Source organism: Callionymus lyra, chromosome 7 (genome assembly GCF_982586985.1).
Source record: "Callionymus lyra chromosome 7, fCalLyr1.hap1.1, whole genome shotgun sequence".
Taxonomy (NCBI): Eukaryota; Metazoa; Chordata; class Actinopteri; order Syngnathiformes; family Callionymidae; genus Callionymus; species Callionymus lyra.
In genome coordinates this window covers 29,269,224-29,289,346 of record NC_141824.1, presented here as the reverse complement: position 1 = coordinate 29,289,346, position 20,123 = coordinate 29,269,224, and the positions used below count along the sequence as shown (strand labels likewise).

Below are 20,123 nucleotides of genomic sequence, written 5' to 3'. Positions count from 1 at the left end.
GATCGCGTGATTTAATAAAATATGATATAAGAAAATAGTAAAGAGAGCTCTGATTGGCTGCTGTGCATATTAATCAAATGGTTATTGCGCCGATTGGTTGAAAATTTGATTGACATGCACAGCAGCCAATCAGAGCTCCCGCCTCTTCCACTGAACGCACGGAAAAGATCATCTGAATCGAGAATAAAAAGAGCAAAACGTGCTACAGTCATTTTACGCAATTCAGAAAAACAATATAGAATTATAAGCTTGTTTTTTTTAAATAATATATCGAACAAAATAATGCGCGTTTGATCGCTTCAGGTTCTTCTCTACGAGAGTCACAGAAACATGACGTCAGGTCCATCAAAGTTAAGCTGCAGGTTTCAATGAAAGCGCAACAAATGCTGGTTTTCGTTTTTTATGATCGCGTCCTTAAAACACACTTGCATTAATACACCATCACATGATGACTATTTGTAAATTACCTTTATCTCACGAATATAATAAGAATACGCTCAAACCCAAACACATTAAACAGGTGCAGGTGAGCCACACATTCTAATGACGTCAGAGACGATCAGACAAAGCGATGATGATGTGAAGTTACTGATGAACAGTTTTATTCTCGTTAAACTTCATCTGAAATTTAATTAATCCACTTGTGTGATTCATATCAGACATGTTTAAAATTAACAAATATAAACTGTTAGTTTGAATTCATGTTTTGATTTGTTTTTGTTTTTTCATGATCACAGAAATGGAGAAATTTTAGTCTTGTGCTTCATTTAAATATGATCGACATATTGAAATGGAGGCATGGAAAGGGATGAACCCGTCTGAATTCTTTGTTGATTTTGATGAACAAAGGAAAAGGGCTTGAATTCGTGTCAAGCACAGATTCTTACATCTGAATATTATTTATATGGCTCTCACTGAAATAAAGTTCCAAATATTTTGCTTTCATGGCTCTCTGAGTCAAAAAGGTTCCCGACCCCTGCTTTAGAGTGTGGTGTGTTTAAAAAAAAATGCAGCAAAGCTTGTGGTGCTTTCAATAGTTTGGTGCAAATAAAGGGTATAAAAACAATTGCAAAAAAAATGTGTGCTTTTGCAATTCCCCCAATGGTCTCCAAAATCTTCTGCACATTTGTTTATGCAAATATGTTACATATATTTTGAGTTAAATACCTTTATTGCAGAAAGAATATTCACACATTGTAACTATCAAACTCAAACAACCTATTTTGTTCAAAAGGACTGATGAAGGACAGAAAATAATAATTTAAAAAAGAATTAAGCAAAATGTATTGGTTAATTATTTACAAAACATTTAATTAAAAAAACATGCTTCTCTTTGTTAGTCATCACATCTAACATCTAACAAATCTGCTTCGCATTCTCATAGACATCCCCTTGACATCACCTTGATCTCAGAGAAATCATAAAAGGCAATATGTGCCTCAGATGACGTTTTATAGACAGTTCAATTCATCTATAAATATACGATTCTGGCTTTATTGTGGAAAAGTCGGTAGAGAGTGTCCTCGTTTTCAGGAGGGCAATTTCCCTGCAATGAATGGCAAAATTGAACTGCCTTCACACTTTTAACTGCACATAGAGACAAGCTATAATGTTTCTGTTCAGCAGTCCAGATCGTGTCTCTGCTTCATAGAACGGTGTATTCTTTTTTTTTCAGTGAAACCATGTATGATGAAATCAAAACTATTAAAGCTGACAGCAATAGACAATTATTAGATTCAATATAAGACTAGCTAGTTTTTTGTTGCCGTCTACCATCTTTATTGTTAAACTAACTCTTAGAATTAGTCTGTCATGCAAGAGTAGACAGAAGTAAAGATAGGTATAAGTGTGTATAAGCCTGAGAGTTCCTCAAAGTGGTTAATCAACTTTTGAATCAAACCCTTCACTAGGTTCATCCAAAAGGGAGATTACTATCAAAGGCCGCTAAGGTAGATTGTAAGGGACTAAAGAATACTCATTTAAGATGATCAATACAAGATTTATATTCCTTATAATCTTGGTGTCCACTGCTAGAGATGTTGATGAGTCATTTCATCTTGGGTTTCAAACTATTTTAAATTTACAAATATATAAGATGCGTCGGTAGATTCAAGGTGTATTGGATTTAATTCACGGGTGAATTCATTGATCCATCGGTTCAAGCCTTTTTTGCATCGGCAAATGCAATGGTAACGTCATTTTCCAAGGCACCTTAAACGCATAATCTGGGCCTCAGGCATTGACACAGAAGTTACGTGACAACAAACTTCAACAAGCAACAAGACATTTGATGCACTTAAAAAGACTCACGGGTCAAATTTGTTTTTTTCAGTTTGCAGGCTAACTTGACATGAATCATACAATATTCAAACAATGCCGTGGATCTATCAAATATGTTGGCAGCTCGACATACCTAGAGACTAACATGGCATGGAAACCTCGGCACATTGTATAGTGAGGAGGAGTGATTTGTGTTGCATCGTTTTGTCAGCTGATTTCAGTGTACTATATTGTATAGTATCACTGGCAGTGTATCGAAATGCGTATCGAATTGGCCTTAGTTGTGGAGATATTTATTGCTAGTGGTCATAATTAAGATGCGATTCTACGTCTAGGTTGTTACAAATAGTTTTTTGAACTAGTGTTCCTTTTCTATCATCTCAAACCTGTCGACTGCCTTCCAAAACCTCCCTCCACTCATCTGCCTCTCACTGCACATCTTCTCTTTTTAAGACCATCCTTTGCAAAACTTGGGTGAGCAGCCAAATATGACGACAGATTATTCCTTAGGCATGGCACAGATCCGCACTGCAAATGTAAACGCTCCCTTATTTTTCCCATACTCCCTTTGGACTTTTGAACCTCACTGAAGGAGTCTATTTGGAATAGCTTCCAGCTAAAAATACAAAAAACATCTCTTTGAATTGCAAAGATGTAGCTCTTCAGCGCACCATTGCAATCCCGAGGGAAAATGTCTGCACGGCTTCCTATGTAACTTGACATTTGTTATTGTCAACAGTTAAGTGATAGCTGCTGCTTCAGAAGACACGCCAGAGAGTGCTCAACCATCCATCCATCTAGGCAGGAAGCCGACACAGTAATAAATGTCCTACATGACTAATCTTGGTCACCATGAAATGAGGTCCTTTAAGTCAATAGACACTCGAACAACTTCACTCACATTTTAGCTTCCATTCATAAAGTCTCCTCACAGGGAAAGTAGTTAGTCAATTGGATCTAATGATGTGATTAAAAAGATCATCTCTATAAACTACAATTCCCAGGTGGTCAAGAAGTTGTGATTCACATCAATTGTTAGAGCCATATAACACTTTGTGTTGGGTTTAGCATTTTACAATCTAAGTAGGTGACGCTTGGTCATGTTAAGGTTAATAAGAGACAATTAGTCTCCATATGAAAAAAACACTAATTGATTTAAGGACAAAGAAAAGGCTGGCTGCTATTATTTGATTAATATTGTTTAATTTAGAGGCAAAAGCTACTGGAACAACAATCTGTATGAAAAAAGTATCTCCCTGTTGTTTTGAAAACATCAAATGTCTCTTTCTAAGCCAAACACCAGGAGTCAGAACGTCTCTCTTTCTGAAGTTTTCTCTGCCAAGCTGTCGTTTCTCTTCTGAATCATTGTTGACTTCATGAATGCCTACTGTCAGCCTTATACTGCATGTGCAGTGGCCATGAACTTATTCAAAATAGAGATAAACATGCAACAAAGACTTCTTCCATCTTCTTATTGTGCTTGACACATTGTGGATGAATGCCAGCTTGTTGTGTGAATTCAATTGGACAGTGAGAAGGCCTTCTTGGCTTGGTGTGTGAATGGAAAACCTATGAGATTAGAAGGTCTTTTGGCAAGCATGTATAACAGAGGCTGCAGAATCCTACACCCTTTGGAATTAACTCAAAGGAAATACATGGTGATCATTAAGTTTCTGAGTATACCTCAAATAGGCGGGACTGGAAAAGTAGGTTGCCGGAAAAGAGCATTTTCCTTTAAATGTACTTATAAAACAGACTATTCATGGCTGATTATTGAAAAATCCTATCTGCTCCTGGCACATTTATTTTTCTCTGTATTTCAGGATCATCTAGAATTCTACACAAGCACGTTCTTTCCTGGCACAACTACATAATGTTGAATTAAAGCTAGTATTTAGTTACAAGAAGGAAGCAAATGACAGTCAACCAGATTGACGTCTTCATAACTTGCTCTGTTCACACACCCTTTCCTGCCAAAATGGCGATGATTCGATTTTGACTAATCCATTTCAGAGATTCGGTGTCATCAAACTTCAACCAATTTTTAAAAAGCTGGGAAACTACAGCAAAAGTAAAAATCACATTTAATGTAACAATGCACAACTATCTTTATTTTGTAGAAATGTAACACAAGTAACTTAACTAAACTAGCTGCTTCCATTGTACTGTCGGATCACTGTTTGTATTGTCCTTGTGCAGCAGACCGCAGACCGGATGGAACATTTTCAGTTATAATTTATTGGTCCTGCAGTTCGACACAATTTTTATCATACCGCTTGTTTTCTCTTTTCCCTCAATAGAACGAAGATGTCAGGATTTACCCATAAAGCTTTCACATTGTTTCATGTCAGTGTTCATATCAACATGATATATGACTGACCTTCTAACAGCCACTGATATTTCTGACAGGTATTTGGTTGGAATGCTTCAATTCATCAAGACAGCAAGGTGCAGTCGGGGCTCACAACGTTATTCCAGCAACATTTCCTGAATTTTAGGAAGCCATTTTTTATATCTCTAAACCTTGTCAGATGTCACAGTAGTCAACGTCTCGAACCGCCTCCAGTTCAGGTCGGCATGAGAATAGAGCAAGGAATAGTTGCTATAAATACCATCCGCCTCATGTTAGAGTACACGGCAGAATAATTCTTAGAAGGATGGACATGATATGTCACAGTCCAAGCACATTAGAGTTGAACACAATTCAAATATTTTTAAAAAGTGTGTTTTACATTGATATTTACTAATATTAATTTCTTTATATCACCCGCCTCTATTTCACACCATCTTAAAGTTAAAAGCTCAACAACTCAACTATTTTTTCTCTAATCTCTAAGAGAACAATCGATACATTATTTAAATAACAATCGGGTAACTCAGGCAGCAGCCGTGACGATTACCAACACAGGGATGGAAAAGTAAAGAAGAAAACTCTTTAAAGTTGCAATGCTTCAGGTTAATTAGGCTCCGGAGATCAGCAATTTCCTGATCGAGGTAATGGGACCTTTGCTATTGACAGCGCTCATACGCGAGAAGTACAGCTATAAAAAATTCAAGCATTAGCATCTACACTTTGACATTTCTCTTTCAGTCCTGAAACACTTGAGTGGTTGCTTAGCATTCATAAGTAAGACAACAACAGAGAGGTCAGACGGTATTTTGCAGTGCTTGCTTGCTCAACCTACAAGCATCACTCAGCCCTGTGAACACATTTACATTAATATGAGACACAATTTGCTGTCACATTTCACCTACTGCTTTAACGGATGGTGTGTGTGCTGTTCGTTTTCTCTGCCCCTGTGGTGAGAATGCATTTAGGCACAACTTATATCCTATTGTGTTCCCTCTGGTCAATGAGTCACTGCCTGATCATTTTAAAATCTGTCTTGAATTATAATTGTCATTTGACTGAAGTTAGCCGCACAATATACAGTAGTTAAACACTAAATACTTTGGCCAAGTGGTTATGCAAAAGTAATTCTTGATTATTTATGATTTTGTTCTCTTATTGAATGCCAGTTCAACTCCTAAGAACAACAGCTCAAACACTTTGGCACAAATTATTTTGTCCCTTTAAACCTCTTCTTCATCTGAGGAATACTAATGTATACACAGAACAGAAATACAGAACCATTTCTTAAAACATCTTCACTTCAGAGTTTTATCCTTCCAAGGTTTCCAATCCACCCCGGCTCTTGCTAGAATAGCTCTACTTTGAGCTCTTTTGAAATGGTTATTATTTTTAATTTAATAGTTATTTGATAAATGTAATAATTTTAATAATTATTATTAACCTAACACCATGGGAAACCAAAGTATGTATTCAAGCTAGCCCACAGCCAACTACAAGGCCTTGTTCCATTAACATCCATCACAACACCCAACAATCATACCTTCCAAAACAATGATATTTGATTCTTATTTGTATCGTGAGAGGGCAACTAGACAAACTACCCTATTAGAGGCCTGGCTATCCCCAAAAGACCCAGTCGTGTCAACTGATGTCACCACTATCAGAAAAAAACGGAAGTGTTGCTTTAACGTTTGTACTCTCCTGGCACAAATGCAAGTCAGATCATTCTTATGTCCTGTCTTTGGATTAATCTGCATTCCTTTCGGCAGTGGCTTGAAAATAAATAAAAGAAGAAAAAAATTACTGCACAATTATAGAGCTACCTGAATTTTTAGATGTTGTATTTCAACTGTAACAAGGTCCCTGTGAGCCTGGCAAACAATGTCACGAGTGGAATTCAAGAGCAACCCACTGTTATGTTGAGCACAATTTTAAACCGAATAAAATTGATGTTGCAGCTTTTATGTCGGGTTTCTCCTTGACCCGTCTCATCACCAGTAAAAGCAGACGCTGCGTGAATGTAAAGATTAGCCGATAAATCCATAAAATAGCTCAGCAGTGATGTGTGTTGCGTACTGATGCTGAGATCACCAGATGGGCATAGTCAGTGTCTTTACTGCAAATTGTATTTATTTAACGCAAACATTGAGTAACTAACACTCCAAAATGTGCACACTCTGTCAAACAAAGCTGTGTATAATTGTGCCATTTGTTCTTTCCATTGTCCATAAACAAGAGATATTGCAGATCCAAGCAGGATGATAACTTTTTTTAGAAGCTATTGAACTCAAAAAAGTGAATCAATACAGACTTGTAGTTTTTATATTGTTAGCAAAACTGTTGAATCAATGGTAGATTCACGTCTTTCAACTTTCAGTCTTTAACAAAATATAATTTTAGATGTCATTTACGATGTCACACCATGTCTAAATGTCTTGGTCTGATGAATGGCAACATTATATTTTTGGTTGTTCATGTATCGCTTTTACCATGACACTCTATGATGACATAACCCTCTCACTGCATGCCATATTTGCGACATTGTAAACCATTAAAAGTCTCCTAACACAGAAAATAATTTGATTTGCTTTTCAAAACAAAATCAAGGTAAAATAAGGTGTGAAATCTGGCATTATTTACAAAACTATTTATTTTTATTAGAGCTTTAAAGAACACAAGTGGTAATATTATGGATGTTCACTAACTTAGAAGATATGGATCCAACAATTATTATCCTAAGGTAAACTACTCAAACTTTATTTTGATCATTTACAATATTCAAAATATTCTAAAATGTCTAGAAATATTCATGACAATTTGAATTCTCACTTGATTGGTGTTATAAACTGTTTCTCCCAATAACGAATTGCAAAGAGAATTGTATCACCAGTTTTCATTTATTATTTTTAATTGACATTTTGCCCACTTTGGTTTCACATAATTCTTAAATTAATATATGGTTTGATCGTCACCTTTAAAAGCATAAGACATCCAAATGTTTTTACCATATCCCTAAAAAGATAAAATCCCTGTGTTGTCAAACCATTTTTAAGGTCTGTACTGTATTTCACGACAGTGCTGGAGAGGCTAGTGTGGGGTCGGTGCATCACAAGAGGAATCCATGGATATGTAAATAAGCTAATGCTAATCAGTGCCGGACCCGGCATGGACTGAGATTCACTGGCTTCAAAACATGAAAATTTCATGCTGTGCAGGATTCATAATGCTGCTTTACCGCCAGTCTCGCAGTGGTCACTTGGGAGTTGACTGGGTTGGGAGTCCAGGGTTAGAAATAAGAAGACAGGGAGAAAAAAATCGACCTCCGAAAACGAGCAAGTAAATTCAAAGAGCATAAAGGTCACATTAGCGGAGTAAGGTTTTTGGCAAACATATCTTACAGCTTGTAGAAAATAAATCTGGATGATTCAGGGAGAGAAGGGTGAAAGTAAGATGTTTATCTTATTTGTGGATTTGTAAAGGTCTTCCTCAGCTAGAATTTCCTGCTTTTGTTTCTCTATTGGCTGTTTACATAACATTTTGCTAAGTTAAAAGAAAAAGGTGATTAAATGGAAAACCCAGCATAAACACAATTAACGGGTTTATTGCCCGGAATATATCAGATCAATAACGATTTGCCTCAACTTGATTTCAGCGAAGATCTATACGGCAGTCTTCCATCTCCTCTGAGCAAATGTTCTCTGTATTTCAGAGGCATAAAAGCTTGAGAATTGCAGAGCTCCACCAAAACACATCTAAACACATCCAAAAATAAATCTGCCAACAGTTCTCCTTTCAATAAGTTAGCGAAATGGTCCACAAGAGGATGTTTGGTATCAAATAACACAAAAACAAAACTTGCTAGTCTGAACTGACTAAGTAAAATAAACACTTAAATCGTTTTACTTACAAATGAATACCAAGGAGGGATTTGATCAAACTCTAAATAAAAAAAAAATGATGGAAAAAAAAACAACAACTGATTAATTAGGAACAGATACCTCTTCCGGATATTGAATCAGTTAAAAAGAAAAAGGCAATTAGAAATGTAAAATTACAAATGTCCATGTGTAGTTTACAACACTGAAACCACACTAAACCCAAATAAAAGCTTTTATTTTCCACTTAGTTTGTCTAAAATGTATTAGTGTCAATGCCCTACATTCTCTTAATCATTGCATAGTACCAACACAACTGGCCAATGTCTAAAAAGGCAGAGAAGACTGATAGCAGCTAAGAAAAGCAGGTTGAAGGTTGAATAAAAATTGATGAGACAAAAATTATTTATTTTTTACTTTCAATATTACCAGGATTTTACACAACATATATGTTGCAGCATTTGAGGAGGCTCTCTCAGTTCTCCATGAAATTAAGACTTTATAACTTTGGAAGATTTCAAGAAAATTTAAATTTGACACTAATCACACTGCAACTCTGTTCCTTGGCCAATGCTATTATAGCATCCTAATCTGTGGTGATAAGGGGGTCCATTTGGGGGCCATAGACCCTGCGTCGTCTGGCTCTGAAATTTGATATTCAGTGAAAAATAATCCAGACTACACAGTAATGCTCAGAGGGAATATTCAACATGGAGGATCGGCATTGCTACTATTCGGGTGACTCAAAATGACCTTTTTATCAGGACAGAAAGTAGAAGGAATTTGCCTGGAGGCCATTTAATGAGACAGTGGGTGAGTTTTGAATTGTATTTTTTATTTTTCCGCCACATCAACTATTTGTTATGCTAAATAGTGTAATATTAAGTTATTGTTGTCAATCTAAATGGTGTTTTCAAAAAATAAATACTTTTTTGTTTTCAAATAAGAGGGATTTTGCAGGAAGAAGGACACTTACTTAAAGAAAAAGAAAAAGGAGAAATTCTCCCCCTAGCTAGTTTTGTGCAGGTAAAGTATGGCGTTTCCTGAGGAAAGTCCAAACACACAGAAAGAGCAGAATTCCAGGAGTCGCCTCAAGCTTAAATGTATCAGAAACATCCTTGCTGTAAGGGTTTAGTGCTAACCATTAACTGACGGTGCAACCATAAATAAGATGGTCATAATGTACCAAATTAAGCTCATTATTTGCAGCTGTCAGCTTGTACATGCAGTTCTCAATCAAAAACAGTTGCTATGGTGAGGCAGTAGGAGACAAACATGAAGATATAACATTTCTATCAACTGTCAAGTCAAAGAGAGGATGATGATCTAAAAATAAACCAAGAAGCTGCTTAGACTCGTCTACACCCAGGTGAGAGACAACAAAGAGCGTGAGGAGGTTAGTACTGCTCTCTGGAACAGTTAGTGCTTCTGTAGTCTCCCACTCTTTCAAAGGCAGCTGGTTCGACAGCTCCAATAATGCTGCTGAAGTCTGTGAAGACAACGTTAGACTTTCTGACTCAAAGATCGATATTTAGGGACAGAATTATCTGCCGTTGCTGTGGTTTGTTCAATAACGCTCTAACTCATCGGGGCATTATCTTTTTCCTAATGGTCCAGGCAGGAATTAAGAGTGCATTAAACGCTCTACATTTTTTTTCAATGGTCTTTGCTATCCAGTAGAAGGCCTAATTGGACTAGTAAGACCTGCGGTAGTAGCGCTGGACGGTAATACACTGCCCTCATGCATTATTTATTTTGACCATGGGGAAGATGGTGTTTCTAAACTGTATAAGAACAAGAACCTTCTTAATTGGCCTGAGAGGCAGAAGGGAAATGGCAGAGATTATTGATCATTGTGACCAGATACAGCAACTGGAAGCATAATCCGAATCAAAGTCACCTTCAGTTGAAGCATTCCAGTTTCCCCCAGAAAATTCCACTGAGTCTGTCAGGGCTCCCGGCTTGACTCGGAGGCATCCACCAGAACTGATTGCAGACGTTTAAGTCAATTATTTAGGTTTTAGCAGATGTGGAGTGATTTTTGTTGCCAGGCCAACCACTTACAGCTGTTAACCACTTTTGACATAGCAACATAAATGTAAAATTGAAATATGGTATTTTAGCTGTCACTAAATAGAGCAGTGTGTGGAAAGGCATCATGGGCCTTCACTCTTTGTTGCCATAAGTAAGGTTGGTGCAATAATTAGTACCTCCCCAGTAAGTAACGGGGTTGTGTAACATTGAGAACAATGATGAGGAACATGCTGTGTCTGACTGCATAATTTATTCATTTGTAAAACCAAACTGTGAAACCGTGAGACCAGAGAAGGTCTTGCTTAGCTACACGTTCATTTGATAGTTGTTTTATACCTACAGTATACAAATCAAAGGTGGGATGTTTACACTTAAATCCTAAAAATCTTATTGCACAATTTATTTGCCATTTTAGTATATTTATCCAGTATAATGTTGAATTTTTAATAAATAACTGTATGATCATAATATAAGAATTTGCGCCTGACAAATGCAGAAAATATAGTCACACTATAACATTCTTGACAGTATATAAGAAGATTCTACCAGGAACAGAATATAGATAATCAGGAAGTGGTTTGACAGAGAAACCAGGAATCAAAAAGTTTCGACATTTATCTAATTCTGAAAATTAAAACGCTGTTTTTTTAATCATGAAAGGTAAATAACATTCTGAACATTCTTCTGCAATGATTTTTCTTAACTTATTACAACACAAATCTGTATGAGGATGAGTAGTTGGATCAAATAAGTAAGAGGAAGAAAAGACTCTTTTAATGCCCCCTTAAAGAGACATCAGAATTGGATCAGGGATAAAATGCAGTTCTGATCACCCAAGTGGGATTTCGGAGTCATAACACCACAGAGAGATTACTTTTATGCACACATTGGCACACAGCCAGGGTTGTTTTAAATACCACATCACTATCTCAACACCCAAATCCAATAAAGGCGTGACACAGTGTCAGGAGCGACAGATTGAGGCTGTGACAGCAGCAGGACCCCTGAACAACACTCGTTTTCTTAGAAGAGTAAACAGCGAGATGGCCGACTGGCTTAGGGGTTTAAAAAATGACTTCTCATTTTGGTTTAAATGCTGTGCAGCGAGTGAGACATTTTGGAAAATTGAATATCTCGATCATGGCTGTCGCACACATGGAAGAATATTGTATATTTGGACAGTGGCAGGTGCTTGAGTTCATTATTTATCCTGATGGAATTAACTCATTAACTGACCTATATTTCTTAATAAGAGTCAGAATCATTCATTCATCTAAAAAAAAAAAATGCTCTAAGCTCTTCCCTGTGCTCAATCCAGATTCGGCTCTGCTCCCTGTTAGACTCCGCACTCATCATGCGGCAGCAAGCAGGTCAGTTTTTACGCTCGACTGCTCCTTGCGCTCACCTGTTTCATCAGTCATTGCCTGGAACAAACAAAGTCGGCTCCGATGTGGTCAGCGGGCTCCCGACAGGAGCACCTCCACTAATCTGGACATTACATGGCCGTTTTTCATTCTAGTTTGCAGCTTCCTGTGGCAGCAATAAATCCTTTCAACAAGTTTCTGGTCTGCCGTCTATCAATGTTGACTTCATAAAAGGAGGTCGATTTTCTGTTTCCTCTAGAATTTTCACCATATTCCTTCAAATGACCCCCACACAAGAAACATTTACAAAAATGAAACATTTAAATCATCTTTTGTCTAGCTACCTATTTAAAATGATTGGACGATGTTGTGTCAATCAATTCAACTGGACTAAAAAAGCCATGAGAAAAGATTAGCCAATCGATGCTGCACAGACTTGGAAGAGTGAAAGTGCTTCCAAGTAAATTGTTAGACATGAGATTTTGGAGTTTTGAAGAACACTAGAATTCACTTTTATAACATAAATATTCTTCAACCAAGATGAAAACACAAATTCTTCTTCTCTAGAGTATTTCCCTCAGAGTCCCCGTGCAGACCCAAATCTATCAATGGGTCTGCACAGGGACACAGAATGGTCATTATTCAATATTCCATATTATTTTATGGTTCTCTCTCAGCTATTATTGGATGCTCTCCAGCCTAGATATGTCAATCACTATGGTAACGCAGAGCAGACTCTGGATTTTCCACATAAAATTACCATCACCAGCACCTCTTTCAGCTTTTTGTTGTTAACCAGCTACTGTTCAGTAGAAGAAGTGTCAGTCGTAACAGATGAAGTGATATTGGTAGTCTTAGCCGGAGTAGCAGTCGAACTATCAGCTGCATAAGAAGAACTAGAAAAGCACTGTGGCAGCCCATACCTCTACGAAGGAGCTTATTTCACATGGCTTTATACCTCATATAATTAAATCCATAAATCCTTGATTCAAGAGTTAAGTGTCTTCACAGGGATTTAGACCTGCATTAGCAAACCACACAAACACTTGAATTGATTCTTTGTTTCCCTGTGTTGTCAAAACTATAGCGATCTTTCAACATAAAAACTAATTCAAATGAAAAATAGAAGTAATTTGTAAAGTAACAAAAAAAAGGTTTTATTTCAGATTTGATTACATGCAGTCACCTTTTTTGAGGTAGCAGATTTGGTAATGTCTCAGAAATATTGCAAATGAAGTCAAAGCAGTTGGAATAAAAAAGTAAAACCTGTGCCTCCCCTTGTTATTGGAAATGTAGTAGTACAAATGTTTATGGATATACGATCATATTATAGTAATAATTCATGGCTTTAAAATTGAAGAATGAACAATTATTAACAGTCTCAAGGGTTTTAGTCCAATTTCAGTCCCAGAAGAAACTCTCAAAGTTAAAAGCCTGCTGCAGAACTGAACCCAGGTCTTAATCATGTCGGATGAAAAAATAAAAAAGGAGGCACAACAAAACAGCAAGAATGCAAAGGGATAAACAAGACCAAGAGAGACTAATGAGGCAAAAACCTTCACTTAGCCAAAATATAAAAACATGACAGTGGAGGGAGTCACAGCAATTTTAAATTCAGGCCATTTTACTAATGAAGCTAAGTGGCATTAAAAATACTTGTTAATTTAACATAATAAGCAGAAGCAGTTGTACATGATCACACAGCTCGAGTGAATACGTAGTCCAAATAAAATCCACCTCACACCTCATGATTAAAATCACACCACAGCACAACAGCTCTGGCACAAATTGTATTATCACCTTACAACATCGAACAAATTGTCCGCTCGTAAACACGGGATGAAGTGTAAGGTCGACACAACACGAGTAAGAATGAACAGGGTGAGTCCGGTAGATGTTTTCCACTGCAGCTTCTTCTTGTCACTGCGGTCAATACATCATCCCAATATGCTCCTCTGAGCAGACGACTGGCTTAAACAGACTGATCCATAGATATAAAAACTATCACAAACAGATCAATAATGCTTTTCACTTATGTAATTGTACAGCTGGAGCCTCTTAGCATTCTATTCTCGTGCTCTTCCACCCAGTTGAAATTCATGATGCAGCAAAGTTGAAAAGTTGAAAGTGTGCTATGTCTCTAGAGGCCTGTTCACCTGTGTTCCTCGCCGTTTCTGTGCACCGAGCACTTCTACTGCATCCTTCAGTGGCTGAGTTACTGAAAAAAAGAAGTTCTGACTTAATTGCATCAGTCCATTGGTGGTGACTCGTTTGATCTTTTGGCTAGTTTGTAATTACAGCGCTCTTCAACTTTTCCTCATGGTTCTTGAGCAATAAATAACTTGACTTGCCTTTGGGAGCAACTTCTATCTCATTCTGTCGTGAAGTAACAAGATAATTGGTACTTATTTTCTCTTTCTGCTTCATGTCTGCATGTCGGACTTGCTCAGCATTAGCAACAATCTTTCAGCCTGTCACTGACTTAACTCCATAGTATGCCTTGTCAGCAATGAATGATTCAAGAGGATCAAACCATCTTAAATAATTGAAAAACCCTTGAACAGTTGATTGTATGAGTTTATACCAAATACATTAACTATTTACTCAGCTGTTGCCACAGATAGTCATCCTTCTCCACCATTCTTGGTCCAACACGGCACTGTGATGAATGAGTGTTTCAACTACCTATGTTGATGTTTACTTTACCGTACCATAATTAAATCATGTAGTATTTATAACAATTTGCTATATTGTCTATTACTGGATGAAAGCAGTGCTATATTATTTATACTGAACAGAAAGTTGAAAGATATTTTATCTAAATTAGTTTTAATCAATTCATCTAATTTCATCAAAAAATGTAGGAGTATTAGATGCTGACTCTAGCACATTGTGTTAGCCATACCGTACAATGACATTTCATACTAAATCACAATCGCAATATTGGTTTAAAAAAATTCGCCCAAATGGTTCATCCATATTTTAAAGTGCTTAACTGTGAGGTACTAACAATTCAATAGCCTCTGGCATAATATTAAATTCTACCTTTTCCTATAACGCTCATAACTAAGTTATTCATTGAGAGACTAAATCTAAAACCAATTATTTTTTGTGTAATAATATTTCAAATGATCATAAATTGCAGAGGAATTAAAATCAGATGTGCGTGCTTCATTGAAAACATGTCAGAGTAGTTAAATTGCAATGGTGTGGAATCATCGTTTCCATGAGCCACATGTGAAAAATAATTGCAAAACAATTGAAAGACTTCTATAGCTTCCTGGTAATGTCACGTCCCTTTTCCAGGGATGAAGTCTCTCAGTGTTGTTGTACTGTTGTAAAGTATTTTGCTGGTCCATTACATGAATATTGAATGATAAAAGTTGAGTTGTTAAGTACTGCTGCCTAAAGTGCATCTTGGATATAATGTTAAAATATGATTTTGTAATTATGTTTATAAAATGTTATTATTTATTTGTATTTGTTTAATTGATAGAATAAAAGTATGGAGAAAATGCCCAAAACGTCTCAGTGTCAAAGAGATCAACAACAGTATCTTTAAATAAGAAAATTTACCAACATTGTTTAATGACAAATGATTTGCAACGAGGCAACCAGAGGATAATGAACTCCACGTTATAACCTGAGGATTCAACTAGGAAATAATTTAATATGTGGCTCAGCAGAAAAGTCCTTGTATTAAATTGCTTTCCTGTCACCAGCAATACATATGGATCATCAACCAAGAGTTAAATTTAGAATAATATTGTAGCTGACTAACAATTCACCCAGGTCCCTGCTCTCATCTGTCATCCATTTTTAGATCCTTTCTCTCACCAACTTGTGGCTTGAAATATCATGAAAATGTAATGCATGGTGAAAATATCTCCGGGCAACCATAACTTACACTAAATGGCTTTTTTTTAATATTCCAGCTGCACAGAACAAAAACTGCTTCATAAATTCTTATGAAATCATTTTCACTCACCAAGAATCAATACCTTCAGGTCGCTTCTGCACCCTTATTCCTACAGTGACTGATAATACTGCTGGTCCCAATTTTATAACCCTAACACACAGACCCTGCACTACCAGCAGCTGGTTGTAACACAAGCGTGACAAAGACCCCATTAATCTCACCCCATGGCTTCCGTACAAAAACCTAGAGAGCCAAAATGTCTGCACGTGTCACTGTCACATTTGCTTTACTCGCTACCTGCTGCGATATGAATTTGTTCTGCCCCCTTTTGCTGGCTGCACTTCTAAATGTAGAAGTGTTGGCAATAATGCATGATAATGATAATGACCAGCCTGCCAGATTTCATTAGGCAAACATTTGACAGTAAGTGCCCCGAGCTTCTGCTGGAACACCCTGCAACACATCGACAAGACGGAGACGTGATCATGAGCACTCAGCAACACCCTTGGCTGGTAAAAACAAAACGTCTTAATACACGCCGGCTCATGATTCAAATCAGACCAATGATCAAGGCTTGCACAGCACCTTGCTCATTAACTCTATTGTCTTTTCGAGGGGTTGACGCATGATGGAGTTTAAAATAAATTTTAATTGAAATTATTTCATTTGGTGAGAATAAATGTTAAGTAATCACATTTTTAGAAACTCATTATGCGACTACATCTATATAACGCTTAGAATTCACCCTTAATAAACCTCTAAATTGACTAATTGGTTGTTTGAAATTGAGTTTGGATTTGTTATAAAGCCTCTGATCAGTGCAGAGCTCAAAATAAAGCTCGGAAACAAATTCAAGACTTAAAACCAAGTTTATAGATAGAAATTGCTTGTGTCTGTCGTGTGTTTTGTGCTGATGTTACAGATCAATTCGGAGCACACGCTTGAATCAATTCAGAATGCCGTAAATATACTGTTAAGACCAAACATCTGTAAACAAGAGAGAACTATACTTCAATACTTCATCAAGTCAAGCTTTAAATATCACCCAGTTTTAATTGCTAAAAATTTGGATTTGTTTGTTTTTAAATGCAGAGCACGGTTCTTCTCATTAGTTGACAATTACTGTTTTTGTTTGAGACAGAACCGTTCAGATGAAAGATGTTAGATAAATGCACCTCTGTAATGGCAACATAGACAACATCCAAAAAGAAGTAGGCCTTAGGACCATAAAATATTACTGAACTATATTCAAATATCCCGTTAAAGGTAAACTACTGTGTTGTCTCTAATTGAAATTGGACCTCTATGGTACTGACATTAGAAAATGTGCTTAAGCCCAAGCCACTGAAAAAGTAAGTCACTAGAGTTGGGTTTTCTCATTAGTTGTCCTTTTAGTCAGTAGTAACTCTCTTTCACAAATCAACCACCATCTTGAATCCATTTTCTATAGTTAACACCTTGTTATAATAAAAAAGTTACACCTTGTTATTATCATATTGAATATTTAGCTGTTCATATATAGAAAACATGTTCACAGAAATAAAGATAAACCATAGAGAGAACAACAGGACATGTACAGTATATGGTTACTCATATGGCTCCAGATGAATTCCACGCAGCACTTTCTTCCTATAGCAGCTTCTGCGTAGTTTCACCGTGAGCGTTCTCAGCCACCAGAGACTTCTGTCAGTATACAGAACGCCGTCAGCATCAGTCTATAATGTGTGATTCCAAGAGACAGCTGTGAGGAGGTGGTATCAGCATCGGACCCGCAAACATATAAAGCCAATGCAGCACAGCTGTCCAGTACCTGCATCGACCCAGGGGGACATTAAAAAGCTAAGGCTCAGGATGTTTCTCTCTGCTTCATTGAAAGCAAATTGACATATAACCCCACCTCAATCTCAGAGATTTAGAACTCCCTCCCTCGCCCTCGACCACACGTGTTTGTATCTTCACGCTTTCCATCTGCTGTTGCTGTTGTGTGATGAACAGAGATATCCGGAGACCAGATACTGACCCCTGCAGACCCGCGAGCCCAAATTAGAAAAAGCCAGAGTGTAACAAACTTCACGCATATGCTGAGTTGAAGGTGAGGGTCTCGGCTGATGGAGCAGCTGCACGATGACGAGTTTTAATAAATAAATAAACAATGTCAAGACCAAGAGAGTCACAGCTGGGCTTGGTTCAAACATATGTTGCCCTTTCATTGTCTCTGTGATGTCAAGTCAACAAGACAACTTAACACCTTGTATCAATATTCATTCTTGATGTGACCAAGACATGATATCTCATTCTTTAAACACTTCTAGAGTTGTCTACATATGGATATCTACCATATTACAAAACATATTCTTATTTAATTGATGGGCATTAAACATAAAGAGAATTCTATTTAGAGAGGGATTTCTCTAACCAATGATCTTGTCTAATTCTTCATAATCAGAACGCTGTTTTAGCAATGAAATATTAATCAGACATACCTGTACATCTGTTCCGTATTATTATTTTATATTGTATTGTGAGATTTCAAGCTACCAAGATGCCTGGTGTTGGACTTAGAAATGAACACATCAAAGATATAAGCAGCTGATATGAGCGAAGAAGTCTGATGTAGATTCAAATAGAAATGCATAATAAGTAAAGAAGGCCTACATACTTTGAAGCTCAATCATCGGACAGACACTCAAAGTAGAGCCTCTCCATGAGTCTGGTCTTTTTTTAGGCTATGTAAGAACGAAGCAGTGAAGAGCAATGGATAATGAATTTAAATAACCTAGACATATTTTGATACTAACTTTATCCGCAAATATTTGAATAATTTATAATAACAATAATCTATAGGTTGTGCTATAGTTTTTCATATCCTGTGCAATTCAGCAAGTTTTGAGTCAATTTCCTATAACAATAGTAACAGTATCTTCTAAAAACACTCATCTCCACCTTACTTTTAACCTTGAAGTCGACACCACAATGCCAAACGCATGGTCTATTTATAGTTAATTGACAGACTTGTTTCCTGGTTTTATTGGATCGAAATGTGCCGTCAGGATCGGAGGGGATGATTGACCGATCAATCAATAATAATGATCGACGACAAACATTTCTTTTTTTTTCTGAGAAGAGTTTAGTCCTTGTTCGATGCAGACACACCCGGTGTTTCCCAAGCATGCTCTCCATCTGTCAGTGTTTAAACATCTCCATCGCAGAGCGTCAGTGTGCAGCTATGACAGGCCGTTTTTTATGGGGGGTATGTGGGGGGTTGGAGGGGGGCTCTGATCCAGACCAACACAAAACTAAGATTGTCAGAGAGGGTTGCTGTGGGAGGACTGGATATCTCGAGCAGCCAGACACACACACATATCAAGTAGCCTCGAGTGAATGACAGCCTTCAAAGTGGAGCAAATGGCTGTGCGTGATGATGCAAGCCAAGAAGTCTTGATCCACATACAACACATGCATAATAAGTAAATCTATCCGTCGAGGATAGATTCCCCATAAAAACAGGTTTTACTTCTAAGTCTTACCAGTAGTGGGACGAAAGCAGGAGACGCTGCTCATGATTCCTTCTGCACAGAACTCACGACGAACCTCTGCCGGCGGAGTTGAATTATTCCAAACTGATCGGGTCCAAATGAATCGCAGGAAAACATCCAAAAAAAGGGGGGACAGATGAGAGGATGGCAAGTGTCTTCAACAACAGAGAGAGAGCGGGGTCCGTTAGTTACCTGCGTCGGGATTCAAACCCCACCTTAAATCCCAGGGAGATCCGTCTGAAGACGGAAAATTGTCTCGTTTGAGGGGAAAAAAAGGGAACCGTCGTCCAAGAAAGTCCCAGAGATACGACAGTGGAAAGATCACCGATTTAACTCCCGAATAAAAAAACGCACGTTTGTTGTGCACCGCAGTCTGTCGCGGGTTTGGATCGTTGCATTCGTATAAAGAGGATTAAAAAAAAAACTCTTCAGGATATTCGATCTGAAGTTGCACGTCTAACATGCATTGAAGGAATTCCACCCATGCAGTCAAATCCTGCGAGATGTTCCAACAGAGCGCTGCGGTAAGTCTTCTGGTCCCGGAGAGGAGACGGAGAAATGCGCCTCCGCTCGTCCACAGCCGAGCTTCCACCTGCGTAACTGGAGGAGAGAGCGTCACGCCTGGGCGTCTGGAGCAGAGCAGGGACCACTGGACGCAGATCCTGCCATCACAGGAAACGACTGACACCTTTCATGGACAGTGCAGCACTGCAGCAATGTGATGTCACTTGAGCTGAATATAAAACACACACACGACCAACT

The 20,123-nt window shown here is 37.6% G+C and overlaps 1 protein-coding gene across 1 annotated transcript in view; it reads right to left on the bottom strand.

The window, feature by feature from the left end:
* lrfn1 (leucine rich repeat and fibronectin type III domain containing 1) overlaps positions 1 to 19,918 on the bottom strand; it is a 158,103-nt gene extending 138,185 nt beyond the window's left edge. Inside the window, exons 1-2 of the mRNA XM_087795773.1 lie at positions 19,554 to 19,918; positions 19,353 to 19,445 (exon numbers count right to left, since the gene is read on the bottom strand). The gene's annotated coding sequence lies outside the window, so the exon portion shown is untranslated. The remainder of the gene's footprint in view (positions 1 to 19,352; positions 19,446 to 19,553) is intronic.
* Positions 19,919 to 20,123: the final 205 nt, after the last annotated feature.